A 13,122-nucleotide genomic window follows, 5' to 3' on the forward strand; every position below is an offset into this window, starting at 1 on the left:
GTTGGTGTTTGGCTTTCGTATCCTCAACTGATTGCGCTGTGTACTGACATTATTTTCGTATTTAATTGACGTTATAATGACTGGAAAGCGTACAAGTGAGAGTGCTGGTGGTGCACGGAAGAAAAGGAGACAGTCAATTACTTTTGAGACGAAAATGAAGATAATAATGCAGCATGAAAAGGGAAAAACTGTAGAAACAATTTCACGTGACCTAGGGTTTTCGCACTCGACCATATCCACTATTCTGAAGGACAAGGAACGTATTCGTGATGTAGTGAAAGGATCAACACCTATAAAGGGAACTATAATTATGAAGAAAAGACCAGGCCCCATTCATGAGATGGAAAAATTATTGGTGATATGGATGGGAGACCAAATACAGAAGCGTGTACCCTTAAGCCTTCTAACCTTACAGGCTAAAGCAAGAAGCCTGTTCCAAAGCATGAAGGAGCAGGCAGGAGATGAGTGCGACCAAACCTTCACAGCAAGTCATGGGTGGTTTAACAGATTTACGAACCGCTACAGTTTACATAATGTTAAGGTGAGTGGAGAGGCAGCTAGTGCTGATGTTGATGCTGCCGAAGCTTTTAAGGAGGAGCTAGATCGTGTGATTGTGGAGGGAAATTATTTGCCTGAGCAAGTATTCAATGTGGATGAAACTGGATTATTGTGGAAGCGCATGCCTGAACGGACATACATCCACAAAGAGGCGAAAACAATGCCAGGATTCAAGGCATTCAAGGACCGGTGTACACTTCTGTTGAGGGGGGAATGTTGCAGGTTTCAAGATCAAGCCCTTCATGATCTATCATTCAGAGAACTCCAGGTCTTTTAAACATGTCAGCAAGCACACACTGCCAGTGTTGAGTCGCAGTAACAAGAAAGCCTGGATGACCCTAGTACTGTTTGAGGATTGGTTCATTAATTGTTTCATTCCTCGAGCCAAGGAGTACAGTTCCTCCCCGACTTACAACCACTCGCACTCACGACCTCCCGCACTTAAGACCTCCTGCACTTACAACCTGCCTCGGTCGTACCAAAATTTTTTAAAATTACAGTACATCTTTTCGAGTCCCAACATCAGTGATTGCGATGTGTACTGACAAAATTTTCGTTTGAAATTCACTTTAAAATGGCTGGCAAGCTTAAAAGTGAGAGTTTTGTGGTGCTGAGAAGAAAAAGAGACACCCATTTCAGATTTTCTATGTATTATTTAAGCATTTTCGACTTACGACCATTTTGACTTACAACCTGGATTTGGGTCCCTAACCCCGTCATAAGTCAGGGAGGAGCTGTATTGTCTGCAACAACGGATTGCATTCAAGATTTTGCTGATTTTGGATAATGCTCCGGGACACCCACCACACCTGGACGACATGCACCCTGATGTTGAGGTAGTGTACATTCCACCCAACACTACCTCTATCATCCAACCCATGGATCAAGGTGCTATTGCTGCCTTCAAAGCGTATTATTTACGCACGACCTTCGCTCAGGCTGTTGCTGCTACTGAAGGTGAGAAAACGCTTAGACAGTTTGGAAGGACTACATTTTGATATGTATAAAGATCATTATTGCAGCATGGGATGAGGTTACACAACAGTGCATGAATGGAATATGGAAAAAAAGACTGAAAAGATATGTGAACAGTTTCAAAGGATTTAATGAAAATGAAGTTAATTCGGATATTAGTAACAAGATAGTGGAGTTAGGTAAACAGCTGGAGCTAGAAATTGATAATGAAGATGTTGGACAGTTGGTTGAAAGTGTAGCAGAAGAGCTAAGTAACGAGGATCTTATCGAACTGGAAGCACACAAAGATGCAGAGGAAGAAGCCAGTCTAAATGTAGAAGGACCTGCACCCCCCAAAAATTTTTCAGTGAAGCAAATGGCAGAGGCATTTGCTACAATTAATAAGGGGATGTAAATCTTTGACGGAATGGATCAAAATTATGAGCGTTTTGCCAAAGTTGACAGAATGGTCCAAGATTCACTTGCTTGCTACATGGAAATTTATTACGAAAAGAAAAAGCAAACTGTGCAGTCTAAATTGGACATCTATTTTAAGTAGTCCCCCAGTGCTGTCTCCTCACGCCCCACCAGTGCTGCCTCTTCACTCCCTCAAGATGATCCAATACCTTCAACCAGCAAGTTTCCACAGTACATAAACCTGTCTGAAGAAAGCGACATTGATGACCCACCCAGCCCTGTCTCCTCTTCTGCTTCTTCCAATTAATAGTCTCCATGTATCCTGTAAATAGAAAATTATGGGGGCTCTGTGTGCATTCAGCTGACTACATTAAAGGTAAGTGCTCAGTCACACTGTATCCATTCTTCATTCTTGATTACTTTTACTGTAGTACTGTATTTCATTTTATATTTTATTTTATTTTATTTTTCTGCATTTCCGACTTACAACCTGGATTTGGGTCCCTAACCCCGTCGTAAGTCGGTGAGGAGCTGTACATCAACAAGACAAGCAGATGCTGGGCTGGCTGTGATTACCCTATGAAAAAAAGTAGAGAAAATAATACTGTAGTGACCCAGAGATGGGGTCAATTCATTTTTGTCAATTCAATTCATTTCCAATTCAGAATAAAATTTGAATTAATCAATTCCAATTCAATTCAATTCATTCGTAAAAAATATATCTTCAATTCCAATTCAATTCATTATGGTCGATAATTATTTCATTCAATTCAATTCAAATGCTTTTCAATTAAAAATCAATTCTAATCTACCATTAATCTAATGGAAAGAAATAAAATTCAAGGTTTCAAATTAACTTCTTTATTTTTTATCAAAAATGCTATACCACACAAACCAATCACATTCTTTACCAACCAAAAGTTCAAATGGTTTAATTCTTTGTATTAGTTAACAAAATATGAATGAGTCCAAGTTACTGAGGATTACATCTGATCGTCATAAGTTGCTCAAATCTTTATCGCTTAAATTGCACCTCTCTGGCCTGAAGAGCTTGCCAGCAATGGAGAACAGTCGTTCCACAGGAGCCGATGTAGCAGGAATGGCCAGGTACTTTGCTGCAAGCCTGGTGAGGGCAGGAAACTCAGGTTGCTTGGCCTTCCAGTAGCCAAGGGGATCACCATCTTCCTGTAGACATGGCTGAGTGAGACCTCAGTGATGGAGTTGGTCTTGGTGTAGAGGACCGGTTGGCCAGGACAAAGAACTTGTTCCTCTTCATCGGTGGTGGTTCAACAGGGGAAGTGTCTGTTGTAGGATCAACACTGTGCGCCATATTGTATTTCACAGTCAGAAGATCACGAATGTCTTGCACTTCATTGTCATAGTCATGACTCCAGTCCAGCTTGTAACGTGGGTCTAAGGTGGCAGCTAGCTGGAAAACCTCCATAGACTCAAACTTATTCAGACGAGTCTCTGTTGAGGACTGAAGTACAGAAACAAGCTTGCTTTTATACACTTCATGAAGACTAGCTAAAGCAGCCCAAAGACCACGAACACAGTTAACTACCAGACTAGATGTCGCCATTTTTTGTCCCTGAATCTGATTAATCACATAGTTGGGTCTTCGTTTACGCGGTCAATTGAACCCGTGGAGTACCGCGTAAAACGAAAAACGCGTAAATGAAATAACAGAATATATGGGATTAATTGAAATAGAGACTGGGCCAAACTCCACTTTTCCAGACACAATACCTACGTTGTAGTAAAAATATTATCTTAACTTTATGATGGTATGCACACACACACATAATATAGAAGAGAAATATCAATAAGAGAATAATATACTGTACCAGGTAAAAGAAAAATCAAGGTTTAACACTTATGTCAGGTTAGGTTAGGTTAGAAAAAATCAAGGTTAGGTTAGGTTTAACACTTACGTTAGTAGAAGAGATGAGTCGGCATACGGGAATGGCGGCTGGTTCTGAGTAGAGGGCAGATTACTGGCCCTCAGGTGAATCACCATCACTATCCTCCATAGTTGTCAGGGCCTACCTGACAAATCCCTCAACGTCACCATCACTGTCACTATCACTGGCTTGGGCTGGCTGTGGTGGGTTGCGGGCGAAGAAGTCTGTGATGTTACGCTGACTGCTAGTGTTGATGTGTTCGTGATACACCTGGATGTACGGCTCCATAGTCTGCAACAGCTGGTTATTGAAGACTTCATAGCGGTTATCGTCAGGGTCGTTGGAAAGGATGAGCTTCAGTTTCTCTGCACACTCGATGGCATCCTTAACATTACCAAGCGTTAACTTGTGTTCTTCTTGGGATGACGCACCACCTGCCTCTTCACTGAGGTCATCGTCTTCTAACATCTCGTCGGCAGTCACCTCAGGATCCCTTATCACCTCCATAATGTTGTCGTTGGTGGTCTCGGAGAAGCCTGCAGCTGTAACACTCTGCGCAGCATCTGTTGCAAGGTCCACTACCACTGCAACAGACTGAACCTCACCACTCACAGGTTGACTCTGCCTCCCACCTGGGATACCTTGCAACACATGCCGCCATGCGTGACAAATCGTTATTACAGACAGCTGATCCCATGCCTCCACCAAAAAGTCAACAGCTTTCTTGACGTTAAATTTCTTCCAAAACTGCTTGACTCGAACTTCTTGATCCGCCAACTCGTTCCTCGTCCTCATCGCTCTCATCGGTGTCACCCAGGTTACGCAACTCATCCTTGGTGTTGGTACAGTCGTTTAGGAGCTTAAACTTCTTTGCAGAGAATGCAGCCTTAATGTTGCATATCAACTCCTGGTCCATGGGCTGGATTAACGACATAGTGTTGGGAGGAAGGATGACCACTTTTACGTTGGGGTGACAATCCAACAGTAGGGGCGAGTGTCCTGGTGCGTTGTCAAGGAGCAACAAAATGTTGAATGGAACATTCTGTTGCTAGCAGAATTTCTTGACGTCGGGAATGAAACAGTCGTCAAACCAGAAGAGGGACATAGCAGAGAACATCCACGCCGCGGTTAGCCAGTGGACATTTAGCTTGGTCATGTCCATGTTCTTGTAGGCGTGCGGCTTGCGGGCTGTGTGGATCACCGATAACTTGAGTTTACAGGTACCGGAGGCATTGGTGGTCAACAAAACGGTGATGCGCTCCTTCTGCAACTTCCGGCCCCGACACTTGCTGGCAGACTTGACAACAAAGGTCTTGGTAGGTAGCTTTTTCCAAAACAGACCGGATTCAGACCTGGTCGTCGGTGTACTGTCCTTCCTCCATAACATCAAGTAAGAACGGAGGAAAATCACTAGCCGCAACACGGTCAGCACTCGCTCCTTCACCACCAATGTTAATGTTGGTGATCTTGTTCCTCTTCTTAAACCCTTGCAGCCACCCAGAGGAAGCATTGAAGGGTTTGGGCTCTGCAATTTCCATCTTACGTGCCACGTGCATACTCTTGAACCGACCGCGTGTCCACCGCCATGTTCCGTCATGCCTGACGAATCAAGTAGCTCACAAGTATATTCTCTGTCTTGAGCAGCACCTTGTTCTGGCAGTACTTCACCATTGAAGCACCTGCAGACTTTGTGATGTTCATGTGTTCTTTTATCTTGGCTGCATCCTTCTTGACCGTCCGGATCGTAGATTCGTTAACACCATGCTGGCACGCGAGATCAACCTGTCTTGCTCCTTTTTCTAACTCTTGTATTATCTTGTACTTCACCTCATAACTTAGGGCACGTCGTATCTTCTTTGGCTTAGGGCGGCTGGGTCCAGGTAATGCAAGGTTTTTCTGTGGTGGTGGAGGTCCAGTGGAAGCCATTCTTACGAGATTATCCGAACAATAGAACACAGTATACACGGGGTGACTGGGAGGAGAGTAACTGACGCGGCTAGGTCAGCGGCTTCATCCCTCCCGCGGCAGGGCACGTCATATTACATTAAACCAATCACAGCTAGCGGCAGAGGGAGGTAAGGATGTGTGGCCCAATCACAGTCCGATACGTCATATGACGTCACCGATAACGCAACAGAGACATACACTCCGCATTTGCGCAACCTACTTGCGCTGCTTACCCAACATGGCGGGAGGTTTGAATCCAAAAATGGCATGGCGCGGCAGGACTGCCAGCTGCTCTCCTCGTAAATGACCAAATTTACCGCGTAAATCAAGCATCTCATTTCTGGCAAGGCACCGCGTAAATGACCAAACGCGTAAATCCAGACTCAACTGTACTCAAATGGCTGGAGTATATCACAGAGCTCCTTGATGGTGTTCAGCTCATACTGCTTCAGCTTGTAGGGAGTGTCAAGTTTGTCCCACACTTCAGGTGTAACTCAAAGTACTGACCTCATCATCGTCAACTGGCTATTCCAGCGTGTACATGTGGTAAGCTTATACAGTGGCCCCTCGGTTAACGAACTCAATCCGTTCCAGAAAGTCGTTCGTTAACCGAAACGTTCGTTAACCGAAACCATTGTTTCAATGGGTTTTTGGGTAATTGGTTCCAGCTCACCGAAAATTTCCTAAATTCAACAAAAATGGTAGAAAAGTTCACTTACTTTGAGGTGTGTATGTAGAAGGCTCCTGGATGATGATGATGATGGATTTAGAATGGGGGTGGAGGAGAAGGAAGAAGAGAAGGCATTGGGGTGGAAGAGAAGTCACCCCATGGTGCCATTTCACCCATAAAATTTTAGCTCTCTGGTTTAATTCAAGATTATTTTCTTTAAATCAACGCTGCACTGCATTATATATTGTCAATATATAAAATATATTTCAAAATGACCAATAATTTGCTTGGAAACACAGAAAAAAAGCGTTTAGTTGAAGAGAGTCTCAAGCAAGATGTTACCTCCAGTGAAAACAGAGAGAGACTGACGCCTGTTTGCTGTGTTAAGAGGCTGGATGCCGCGCATTAAACTAGTCACTTTACCTTCAATTTTGTTCAATAATTGTTAAAATGACTAAAAAATTGAATATTAAACTTTTAAAATTATTGAATAGTATAAACTTCTTGATATTTACAAAAATAGTAAGGAATTTAAGCCCTAGAACCGATTAATGTATTGGCGGACTAATACTAAAGCTGGTTGCCCGGTCAGTGCAAGCGAAAACATGTTGAGGTCGGTTCGTAAGAAGTTCGTTAAGCGAATTTTTTTTCGTTAACCGAATTGAAGATCCTTATGGAAGGCAGTTCGTTAATGGAAATTACGTTAACTGAGGTGTTCGTTAAACGAGGGGTCACTGTACTGCCAATCACAGACCAACAGGCTAGGACGTGTACTGAACAAGTGTGTTTTACCCACTTTGTCACGCCCACTGACAGGAACTGAACTTGTTGTGAATTTTAAATATATTTTCAATATATTTATTACAAACACATGAAATATGCAGGAAATAATTTTTCAGTTCAATAAAATTAATATATCACTTGGTATATTTTTAAAAATTTTTGTGCTAGCTAACAGGTTATTTTAGTTTTTATTTGAATATAAGTTAATTATTGCAAAATAATGAAGATGCATATTACAGTACAATATATTATTTTATCAATGCACATCAATTCACTAAATCAATTCACATCAATTCATTGATATCAATTCCAATTCAATTCAATTAATTTTAATTTTGTATTTTTCAATTCCATTTCAATGATTTTTTTTAATCAATTCCAATTCAATTCATAATTGACCCCATGTCTGACTGTACCTGTATCACACATTAACTTGCTTGGGGTCGAGTGTGGGATTTTTTTCAGTTAGATTTTATTATTTTACCATAGTTTTTTAATCTGGTACAAATTGAACCTAAATAATATTTGAAATATGGTGAAACTTGATAATGTTGTTTTAATGGGGTCACAGTGCTGGAGGCAGGCTGCTCAGTACACCACCAACAGTCAGTCCTGCCTTCCACCTCTCACACAATTCACTTTTAACTTAATTTTTTCTTATTTTATAGTTTTATATAACAGTAGAAGTCCAAAAATCCGGACTGCTTGGGGATTGGGTCGGTCCGGATTTTCGGATTTTCCGGATTCTCAGGCAGTACTTTTAAAATTAAAATTTATGGAGAAATAAAGAAGAGATGAACAGGTACAGTTTGATAGTTTATTCATTAGCAAATAAAGCATGCTTCATTTATCAAAACGAGCAGTTTTAAAGAAAAATAAAGTCAACACTAGACAAAAATGTAAACAAACTACAGTATTACCCCGCCTAACGCGGTTTCACTTAACGCGTTTTCGCATATACGCGGTGCCTTGCCAGAGCTGAACTTTCACTTAACACGGATTTTTTCCACATATACGCGGTGAGTGTCCGGCTCGAGATGCTATTTTTAGATTTTGCCCACGCGCCACCCGCCACCCGCCCGCCTGCCTGCCTGTGCTCCTCGCCTCTCCCTCCTCCTCCCTCCGCTTGGGCAAGCCGCGCGGTAAGGTTGCGCAGTGTGTGTCTTTGTTGCGTTATCACTGACGTCATATGACGTATCGGACTGTGATTGGCCATGCATCCCTACCCCCCTCTACTGCTCGCTGTAATTGGCTTAAAGTATTATGACGTGACCACCCGGGGAGGGAGGGAGGGAGGGAGGGAGGGAGGAGAGACGATGCTTGACCTAGCTGCGGCAGTTTGATCCCTCAAGGCCACACCGTGTAAACGCGCATCCATTGTTCCGTAAAATGGCTTCCGCCGGACCACCACCGCCCCCAGAGAGAGACCTTTCCTTACCTGGACCCAGCGGCACTAAGCCAAAGAAGATACGACGTTCATTAAGCTACGAGGTGAAGTACCAAATTGTTCAAGATTTGGAGAAAGGAAGACGGCAAGTTGATCTCGCGCGCCAGCATGGCGTCAACGAATCTACGATTCGTACGATCAAGAAGGATGCAGCCAAGATCAAAGAGCACATGAAAATCACAAAGTCTGCAGGTGCTTCATCTATCAGGTATTGCCAGAACAGGGTGCTGGCAAAAGTGGAAAATTTGCTGGTGAGTTATTTGGTGCGTCAGGCGCGACGCAACATGGCGGTGGACACGCGCTCAGTGCAGGAGTACGCACGTGAGCTATACGCAGCAGTGTCACGTAAACTGGGAATTGCAGAGCCCAAACCCTTCAATGCTTCCTCTGGTTGGCTGCATAGGTTTAAGAAGAGGAACAAGATCACCAACATCAACATTGGTGGTGAGGAAGCGAGTGCTGACCGTGTGGCGGCTAGAGATTTTCCTCCGTTTTTACGTGAGATTATGGAGGAAGGACAGTACAGTGACGACCAGGTGTTTAACATGGACGAATCTGGTCTTTTCTGGAAAAAGTTACCTTCCAAGACCTTCGTTGTCCAGTCTGCCAGCAAGGTAAGGGGTCGGAAGTTGCAGAAGGAACGCATCACCGTCCTGTTTACCACCAATGCCTCCGGTACCTGTAAACCAAAGTTATCGGTGATTCACACAGCCCGCAAGCCGCACGCCTACAAGAATATGGACATGAACAAGCTTAATGTCCACTGGCTAACCGCACGTAAGGCGTGGATGTCCTCTTCTCTGTCCCTCTTCTGGTTTGACAACTGTTTTGTTCCCGACGTGAAGAAATTATGCAAGCAACAGAATGTTCCATTCAATATTTTGTTGCTCCTTGACAACGCACCTGGACACTCGCCCCTACTTATGGATCGTCACCCCAACGTAAAAGTGGTCTTCCTTCCTCCCAACACTACGTCATTAATCCAGCCCATGGACCAGGAGTTGATCTGCAATGTGAAAGCTGCGTACTCTGCAAAGAAGTTCAAGCTCCTGAACGACTCTACCAACACCAAGGATGAGTTGCGTAAGCTGGGTGACACCGACAGCGAGAGCAAAAGCGACGAGGACAAGGAACAAGAGGCGGTGACTCAAGAACTTCTCGTCAAACAATTTTGGAAGAAGTTTAACGTTAAACAAGCTGTAGACTTCTTGGTGGAGGCATGGGATCTGCTGACTATTGCTACGATTCGTCACGCATGGAGACATGTGTTGCATGGCATACCAGGTGAGAGGAGGAGTGAACCTGTGACTGGTCAGGTTCAGACTGTTGCAGTAGCAGTGGACCTTGCCAGAGAAGCTGCGCTCAGTATTACAGCTGAAGGCTTCTCCGAGACCACCAACGAAGACATCATGGAGGTGATCAGAGATCCTGAAGTGACTGCCGACGAGATGTTGGAAGAAGAACACGCCAGTGAAGAGGAGGAAGAAGGTGCGTCATTCTCCGAAGAACCTAGTTTAAGTCATAGTGATATTAAGTGTGCCATAGAGTTTGCAGAAAAAATTAAGTCCGTCCTTTCCCGCGACAATGACGATGAACGCTATGAAGTCTTCCATACCCGACTGGTGCAGGCTATGGAGCCGTACATCACGGTGTATCATGACAACATCAAAGCCAGCCGTCAGCAAAGCATAACCGAGTTCTTCGCCCGCAACCCACCACAGCCAGCCCAAGCCAGTGATAGTGAAAGTGAAGTTGACTTTGAGGGATTTGTCAGGGAAGCCCTGACAACTGTAAGTGACAGTGATGTTGATTCACCTAGTAATGGTGATTCACCTGAGGGCCAGTAATCTGCCCTCTGCCTCGGAACCAGCCTCCATCCCCGTATGCCGACCCATCTCTTCTACTACCGTAAGTGTTCCACCTAACTTTTAGTTTCTCTAAGGTAACCTTCATTTTTCCTATGTTAACCTTTATCTTTCCTAACCTAACCTCTTCTATATTACTTGTTTTTTCATACCATCATAAAGTTAAGATAGAATTTTTACTACAACATAGTTATGTGTCGTCAAAAAGTGGAGTTTGGGGGTCGGGCTGGTTTCTATTGGAATTAATCCCATATGTTCTGTTGTTCACTTAACGCGGGACCCTCTGGGTTCAATTGACCGCGTTAAGTGGGGTACAACTGTATCTAATACCATGACGAGTCTTGAAATTCCTAAGCCATCCATCACTAAATGCGCACTCTGATTCAATGTTCATTTGCTCCTTAAAAGACTTTGCTTTGGCAATAAGCATCGGCCCAGAAATTGCCATACCTTCTGATCGTTTTAACAAAAACCATTCGTGCAACACTTTATCAAGATTTTCTAATTTGGGCCAATGTAAACTTTTTCTTTCAGCAATTTTAATGTAAGGCTCAGAAGAAGCTGTGAATTCTAGAATTTTATTCTTTGCCTTTTTTTATATCATAAATTGTAGACTTTCCAAAGTTGTATGTTTCCATAAGAACAGCATTGCTCACATTACATTCTAGTTTCTTAATTATTTCAAGTTTGTCACTCAATTTCAATGTGTTCTTCTTTCTCTTCACACAACGAAGTTTATCTACTTTAGGGGCCATTATTATGGGCTTGTACTCTGTACATGGAAAGAGTAGGACTCAAAATTACATACGTTGTCACAATTTGATTGCCTGTTTTAAAGTGGCGATCGTGTGTGGTCGTTTGTTGTCGCTGTGCAGCTGTGGCATTCACGCATGCACACATACACAAAAGATTTATAGTGCCTCAAATTTTACATTTCAGTTCAAGCTAATTACAAAACTAACAAAATTAGCTACCTATAATTTACAATTACTTTTATTATTAGAATTATGTAAATTAATTTTTTAAAGCAACTCCATTCATTCACATAACCCACAAAAGCCCGCTAAATTTAAAAAGTTTGAGTTTTTGAAAAGTCCGGATTTTAGGGTGGTCCGGATTCCTGGCATCCGAATTTTGGGACTTTTACTGTATACAATACAGTGGTCCCTCAGTTAACGAACACAATTCGTTCCAGAAGGTCGTTCGTTAACCGAAAATTTTGTTAACCAAAACCATTGTTTCAATGGGATATTGGGTAATTGGTTCCAGCTCACCGAAAAGTACATACAAAGTAAAAAAAAAAAAAATGCAGTAAAGTACACTTACTTTGAGGTGTGTATGTAGAAGGCTCCTGGTTGATGATGATGATGATGGGAATTAGAAGTGGGGGTGGAGGAGAAGGGAGAAGAGAAGGAAGTGGGGGTGGAGGAGAAATTACCTTTCAGGGGACCCAATAAAATTTTAAGTTCACTTGGTGTAATTCAAGATTATTTTATTTAAATCAACACTGCACTGCGCTATATATTATCTATATGTTAACTAAAGTTCAGAATGACCAATAATTTTAATGAAAAATGCAAAAATATTCAAGACACCAACAAAATGGCTGCTCTCTTGACAGTAAACAAAGCCAGATTGAACCTGTACAGGGAGTACTGCATATAATATTATCAATATGTTAAATAAATGTTAAAATGGTTAATAATTTTAATATAAAACATAAAAAAATATTAAAAAGTTGAAATTTATTGATATTTAGTCCATTGGAAACGAATTTAAACTTAGAACAGATTACTGAATTGGCAGACTGGGCCATCAGCTGACCAGCTGATGCTCACAACAAAACGTGATTTTCGTAAGGATTTCGTTTATCAAATGTTTGTTCGTTAACCGAATTGAAGATTCTTATGGAAGGTAATTCGTTAACCGAGGCGTTCGTTAACCGAGGGACCACTGTATTTACATTAGAACATTAAAATGATATATCCACAACTTTTGTGGTTTCTTGTGTAAATAAACCCTACGGCAGCCAGGTAGTAATAGAGGTCCTGTACCCATCCTAGAGTTTTATCTCTCATAATTTTAATTGGTGATGTAAAAGTGTAATCACTAACCGTGTTATGTGTTTAAAGTCTTCAGTTGTTGAGGCATAGTCATAATACTGTCATGCCGAGGCTTACTTTAGTATTATAGTTTTTGTGAACCAGGTGTTGATTATTTTCTATCCCAACCAACAGTTATTTTCGCAAAACTTTCGTGTCTATATTTATGTATTAATTACGCAAGAATTTTCTGGAATGTATTGCATCATTTTTGTTATGATATACTTATTATTGTAAGACTCAATCAGAATAGAACGTTCTAGAATCTCCCAGGCATCTCTGGGTTATTCTAGGATGTTCATGAAGCGTCTGAAGAGGCGTACATAAACAGTCGTGGGCTGCCTAGGGGTTAGTCAATCTCTTCTGTTCATGGTGTAAAGACTAAGCCTAACAGAACAACTGAAGACAATTGTTGTACAAGTATTGTGGAATTGTTGTGATTAATATAAAGTGAGAAGACTAAGGAATTATACAT

The sequence above is a fragment of the Homarus americanus genome, unplaced genomic scaffold, assembly GCF_018991925.1.
Source record: "Homarus americanus isolate GMGI-L3 unplaced genomic scaffold, GMGI_Hamer_2.0 scaffold20465, whole genome shotgun sequence".
NCBI classification, from domain to species: Eukaryota; Metazoa; Arthropoda; class Malacostraca; order Decapoda; family Nephropidae; genus Homarus; species Homarus americanus.